The sequence below is a fragment of the Bombyx mandarina genome, chromosome 11 (genome assembly GCF_030267445.1).
Source record: "Bombyx mandarina strain Sakado chromosome 11, ASM3026744v2".
In the NCBI taxonomy this organism is placed as follows: domain Eukaryota; kingdom Metazoa; phylum Arthropoda; class Insecta; order Lepidoptera; family Bombycidae; genus Bombyx; species Bombyx mandarina.
In genome coordinates, this window is record NC_143218.1 from 14803497 (window position 1) to 14809496 (window position 6000).

General features: G+C 37.5%; 1 long non-coding RNA gene across 1 annotated transcript; it reads right to left on the bottom strand.

Annotated features, from left to right (window-relative positions):
- Positions 1–347: 347 nt before the first annotated feature.
- Positions 348–2525, bottom strand: LOC149502073 (uncharacterized). Its single transcript, XR_016323803.1, has 3 exons — positions 2225–2525; positions 1831–1888; positions 348–683 (listed from the first exon to the last, which is right to left on the bottom strand). It is a non-coding gene; the product is annotated as an uncharacterized LOC149502073 (long non-coding RNA).
- Positions 2526–6000: the final 3475 nt, after the last annotated feature.

A 6000-nucleotide genomic window follows, 5' to 3' on the forward strand; every position in this document is an offset into this window, starting at 1 on the left:
TGCTGTCTCAAAGTTTTGTGGCTGCTTCACTGATTGTAACAATAACTTGTAACAATAAATAAAGGAATAATAAATTTCAAATGTTTTATTAAAGTTATCCAACCAAGTTATACCAACAATTCTCCGGTATTTTATTTGCCTTAAAAGTAGGCAATGGTTGATGCTAGGCTAAAACAAAGTTTTTTTTTTTTTTTTTAATACGACATATAGCAAATTTACAGACAGTAAATTTTTTTTGAACGCCGTTCTCATTTTATTTCCTTCAGTAAAATATACCATAATATATTATATATTATTTGAGATTTCACATGGAAAAATGTCAGCGTAAAAATTTATCGTTCCCTTTCCAAAAGGAATATTTTTTGGTTAATTCTGTTTGTTATTCGATCCTGAAATCAGTGAAAGTCACGAGAAGTCAGAAATCAAGATTGATTAAAAAGTTAGGCTATCCAATTTCGGTGTTCAAAATCGTTTGGAAAACAACGGAAGTAGACTATAATTCTTTATTAAATGATTCACTACGCTGTTCAATACGTTTAGTAAACAATTTTTCTATGGGAGTCGACAAATTGGTAAGGGCTCACAGCCGGGACATTGAGGAGGCGTGTACGCTGTACATTCTTCTTCATCGACACACGGGTGGTCGTCACATACGTCTAAAGATGACCAGCAAGATCTGTAAGCTGAAAACAAGCTAACACTTAGGATATATTTGTCTTAATTAAAAATAAATAGTTAACGATATTTTTATCTTAAGCACAAACGCTCTTAAGCAAGATGTGTTCACACCCAAAAGGGTGAATTCTATAATGTATTATTTAATGTAAATAAGTTCAATGTTTATGTGTGCAGATTTTATCCAGTTGTGTGAACCTAATTAAAAAAAAAATTGTTTCCTCCCTTTTCATGACCCGGACAAATCACTTAAACATTTGAATGTCGATCGATCGAGTTCGAAGCCTTATTACGTCATTGCAAAATATACAATGATTATAAGAACATGGTTATATTTTTATCTTATGTCAATTAATGCAATTTAAAATATTTAACAAGCAGTTCAACTCGATTTCGATGAGATCGATTTAAAAAAAGGCGCCGGGAATCGAAAACTGCTTCTTTTAAACTATATTATATGTTTTAGGTTAAGAATTTTATGAAAACACATACAACAGTAACACGTGAAATAAGCATTACCGCAGAATATCTACTGGTAGTACTACTGTAAGTCCGCACAAGTATGTATCACTGTTTTACGTATTTCTAGCGCGGATCAGTGATGCAAGCCTATTCAGTTTCTCGCCGAATCTTCTCAGTGGGTCGCGTTTCCGATCCTGTGGTAAATTCTGGAAAGCACGGCTCTTGCTAGGGTTCGTGTTAGCAACATTGTCAGGTTTGAGCCCCGTGAGCTCACCTACTAGTTAAGGTTACGCTGATATGGTCTCTCTAGGCCATCAGCTTAGGTAGGAAAAAAAAAGAGATGCTTATTGAAGTCATTAAACAATAAAAATGAGATTTCAACCTCATTTCACGCTCAGGGTGTGTGGATATCATGACGGTGATGTCCATTGCGCTTAACCTTAAACGGGCCCTGAGTCGTCTACGTCAGAGAAAAAAAAAAGCACACACAAACAAATTTCTCACTGAAATTATTCGAATAGAACTGAACCGGGTAAATCCCCTAAAATAAATTTAGGGCTTTTATTCATAGAAGTCAAACAAAAAAATGTACAGTCGTTCACAATCGTCGTAATTTAACGATTATTTCCTATTTTTTTACCGTTTCTTCTTTTTTGCTTAATCTCTATTATTTTAACATCATGACCAACTTACTATCGATGCATTCTCCATCGAAACAGCAACCTCCACAGCACTGTTCTTGGTCGACGCACTAGAATTAGTACACACATATTTTACCTACTCATCTTACTGGTGGTAGGACCTCTTGTGAGTCTGCACGGGTAGGTACCATCGCCTTGCCTATTTCTACCGTGAAGCAGTAATGCGTTTCGGTTTGAAGGGTGGGGCAGCCGTTGTAATTATACTTGAGACCTTAGAACTAATATCTCAAGGTGGGTGGCGCATTTACGTTGTAGATGTCTATGGGCTGCAGTAACCACTTAACACCAGGTGGGCTGTGAGCTCGTCCACCCATCTAATCAATAAAAAAAACTTAAGAAAGAATGAGATAGCAAATGATAAGATACGACAAAAAAAACACACATACCATTTTTCCGTAAACTTTGCAATCCTGCGCGCGAGCCGCTGAAATGATGCACGTGTAAATTAGTATCAAACAATATATCATTTTTCGTTTGGACACATTATTTTCTATGTGGATCTGTGACACGTTAAGCTAACGTGCTCGCGGTCACGACCTGTACAACTGTGACCGACATTCACGTCGTTAACACCTTATTAAGTAAAACGATAGGAATTTTTGTAAATGTCTAAATTTGTAATACGTGATCGTTTCTGCTGTGTTCAAATATTCAATGGGGAAGCGACCCAGTTTTTTTTGAAGTCGTCATGCGGGCTTCTATATCGGTAAACTTTCGCTTTCTGCTTACTATTAATGTTACTATCGTTATTACACGTTGAAATCAAACGAAACACTATTTGTTAAATCGAATAGTATAGGTACTACATACATACATAGATCGCGTTACTATTGAAAATTTTGCCAGTTCAATAAATTCTAGATCTCCACTTCCGTAGGGCTTAACAGTATTTAACCTCAAATGAACTTCTCCGTAATATGTTCGTCTTTTTATATATTATACACCTTGTTTTACTTTACTTTTTTAATGATAAACTTATTTATTGCCTTGCAAACTCCATGGCCTTGAAATTTTATAATTCAAACACACGTAATTGAGTTGGTCTGTCTAAATAATGAAGAACTCTATAGAAAATAGTCGAATTGCAACGTTTTAAAAATCCTACCATATTCCAGTCCTAATGGTAGCTCTTTGTACTCTGGTTCGGGTAATTCCATTTCATCAACTGTCCCCGCAGCGTATATCTGATTTTCAACTATTGTTCGAGCTTATGAAGTTGTGAAATCTTTTGTTGCTTTTGTTACGTGATAAGCGTGATTGGATTAATTGTTCTCATCAAATGAGGCAGAACCTTCTCGATTGTTCTTTAATCTAGTAAATTTTATGTAGTAAATTACTCCATTTATATACCATTAAAAGTAATTGTGGTCCCACTTTGAATGAAAAGTAATATTTATGTTATGTCCCCCATATGCTCTTTCATATCCACATTGTTCAATAAATTGTTAGATGTTTAAGGAGATTCGACTTGACTACAAAAAGAAAAACATATATCTCCATATTTTTTATATTTTTTTTAAACAGTAAACATTAGAGAAACTGCTCAATCAACGCATACGAGTGAATTTGTTGTTGTTAATTCGTGAGCGTCTTTGAGAGGGTGCTGTGTATGCGAGCCTCAGTTTGGTTAATGTGGGTGCTTAAAATGCTGCAAGAATGTTTGAATTTAGATGTAGATCGAAGACCTGGAATAAATTTAATGGTTATTAACTATTCACGTGAACATTTAAGAGATGTATTTGCAGAAGAACCTCGGTAGCATCATAAGTAGCCTCAGCCAAGTAGTCGTAGAAGTTTTTTACATGCATAATAATCGTTTGAATAAGAAAAGGAATGTGCATTGATGTCTTTATTCATTGCGTTGTTTGTTTATTTCTCCAGTTTACGTTGAAAAGGAAGGTCCGCCCGTGATGGCGTCGGTAAAAACGCGAGATTAAAACCGTAAATGCGGTTTTAATTACGTGTTTTTGTCCGCGATTGACTTCCACGGTGAAGGAATAACATCTATCTATCTCTCTATATATAGAAATAAAAATGATTTGCTGTTCGTTAGTCTCGCTAAAATTCGAGCACGGTTGGACCGATTTGGCTAATTTTGGTCTTGAATTATTTGTGGAAATCCAGAGAAGGCCAGAAAATGCTCGGGATTAAATAAAAATAGCAATTTTGTTTTTCCTTTGACGTGTCCCCCGTCGGGCGGATTCCTTTTGTTTGTTTTAAGTTTATTTTATACAAAAGTTTAGGTCTTTTATTTATCGATTGAGGCACTACGAAGTATGTCGGGTCAGCTAGTCGTGTAGTAAAAATCAAACCCGCAAAATTATAATTTGCGTAATTACTGGTGGTAGGACCTTTTGTGAGTCCGCACGGGTAGGTACCACCGCCCTACCTATTTCTGCCGTGGAGCAGTAATGCGTTTCGGTTTGAAGGGTGGGTCAGCCGTTGTAATTATACTGAGACCTTAGAACTTACATCTCAGGGTGGGTTACGCATTTACGTTGTAGATGTCTATGAGCTCCAGTAACCACTTAAAACCGGGTGGGCTGTGAGCTCGTCCACCCAAAAAAAAAAAAAACGAACGACACGCGAAAACCGAAGAAAAAAATCGGTTGTCTGTAAAGTCGTTTTACTGACTGACGATAATTGAACGTGACAACGTCATAAGAAAATACTGATTTCATTTTCATTTCAAAAGAAAATTTAAATTTTATTTGTTTGATAGATATTTCCGAGCGCTGTACTTTAGCTGTACTTTCACTTTTCACTGAACTTTTTACTTTTTACTTGACGAAAACATGTAAATGTATTATTGTATAGCAGCTGTCCACGCGGATGCATCGCTCACTCAAGTAGGAGAGAGACAGATGTCGAACGCTGCCGAACGCGGAGGCCGATTGTGCCTCTTTGTCGCTCGTTCCGCGCTCTCGCTTGCACTTCAAGCCTTAAATGGAACGTCTCAGAGCGAGGTAACGCCGCACGAGTCATGTTTTTCGTGCGTACAGCCGGCTCGATCGAATTATAAGACGTTATCACGTCAAAAACGAATAAGAATAAGTGAAAATGATAAAATGTATACCAGTCTTTTCTTAATTGGGATACCTAAACCTGATTTTGTTTAAATACATAAATCTAAGTTTTATAATTAATTGTAAGGGCTATGTCATTTTACTAGTCACGAAATAACTTTATTCTTTCTTGTATTACACTCACGACTGTACTATACATGCAAAGACACTTAAAAGCCGTGAAAGTTCTTTGTGTTTATTCGCTGAATATGTTGAAGAGGATGAACATGTATTGTATTTTAATACGAATATATGCATTAGAAAATAAATATAAGGGGATAGAAGAAAAAGGTGTAGAAGGCTTCATGAAATTACAATAAACATGTAACGACTTATGTATTATACATAAGTGTTGAAGTTTTAAATACTAGTATATGCATATACAGTTTAGACTAAGGTAATAAGCACTTGGTATGTATACTTATTGCGACTTAGATGTCACCACACGAGGTTGGCGGAGGCATTCTCGTAGTCCTCCCGGTGATGGTCACGGGACGACCTGAGGGGGTTGAGGCTGCGCCGCAGGCTACCGTCACTCTAGCGCGCTGGCACCAGGAAGACGGGACGACGCGTCGGCGGCTGCGGCCTGCGATGATGTTCGCATTGTCGTCGTCGCTGTCGTCGCCGAACATACTGTGGAAGAGCAACCCGGTAGGCGGTGTATCACGTTCCGACCAGGCAGGCTGATTCTGCCCCAGCGGGGTATTGTGGAACATCAGCGGCATCGCCCGGGCGGCTTAGTAGGGACGATATTAAATTGTGTCGTCGAGATCATAGTTATAATTTAAACTATTACAGGGTCCACTATGTATATATAAATAAGTACGAACATAGACATTGGTGTGCGTAGTGGATCGCTGGGTGCTAATATCCGTGTTCTCGTAGTTGCAGTTGGGTGATACTCTGAAGGCAAATATCAATTTTTCTAATTAATAACGTACTCGATACGTGTTTCCGAAGAACGTTGAAGGTATATATCATTAAAGTATAAAATAAAGCTACGTAATTACGAGAGGTAAGGTTGATGGTTAAGTATTATGAGTCCACACCTGCTTATTTCCGCCTTAAAGCCGTCACGGCTTGAAAGGTGCGGCAAC